The following is a 675-nucleotide window of genomic DNA, read 5'->3' on the forward strand; positions in this document are numbered from 1 at the left end:
TAGGATTCAAGCATGACATTTGCATTTTACTATTTACTAGGTATTCAAGTGTGACATTTGTATCTTACTATTTACTAGGTATTCAAGTGTGACATTTGTATCTTACTATTTACTAGCATTCAACATGACATTTGTATCTTACTATTTACTAGCATTCAAGCATGACATTTGTATCTTACTATTTACTAGGTATTCAAGCATGACATTTGTATCTTACTATTTACTAGCATTCAAGCACGACATTTGTATCCTATTTACTAGCATTCAAGCATACAAATGTCACACTTGAATAACATTTGTATCTTACTATTTACTAGGTATTCAAGTGTGACATTTGTATCTTACTTAAGATACAAATGTCACTATTTACTAGCATTCAAGCACGACATTTGTATCTTACTATTTACTAGCATTCAAGCATGACATTTGTATCGACATTTGTATCTTACTATTTACTAGGTATTCAAGTATAACATTTGTATCTTACTATTTACTAGGTATTCAAGTGTGACATTTGTATCTTACTATTTACTAGGTATTCAAGTGCTATTTACTAGCATTCAAGCACGACATTTGTATCTTACTATTTACTAGCATTCAAGCATGACATTTGTATCAAGTGTGACATTTGTATCTTACTATTTACTAGGTATTCAAGTGTGACATTTGTATCTT

General features: G+C 29.8%; 1 long non-coding RNA gene across 1 annotated transcript; it reads left to right on the forward strand.

Annotated features, from left to right (window-relative positions):
• Nucleotides 1-147: 147 nt before the first annotated feature.
• Nucleotides 148-617, forward strand: LOC111084863. Its single transcript, XR_002609759.1, has 3 exons — nucleotides 148-189; nucleotides 460-535; nucleotides 595-617. It is a non-coding gene; the product is annotated as an uncharacterized LOC111084863 (long non-coding RNA).
• The last annotated feature ends 58 nt before the right edge of the window (nucleotides 618-675 follow it).

Source organism: Limulus polyphemus, unplaced genomic scaffold (genome assembly GCF_000517525.1).
Source record: "Limulus polyphemus unplaced genomic scaffold, Limulus_polyphemus-2.1.2 Scaffold236342, whole genome shotgun sequence".
NCBI classification, from domain to species: domain Eukaryota; kingdom Metazoa; phylum Arthropoda; class Merostomata; order Xiphosura; family Limulidae; genus Limulus; species Limulus polyphemus.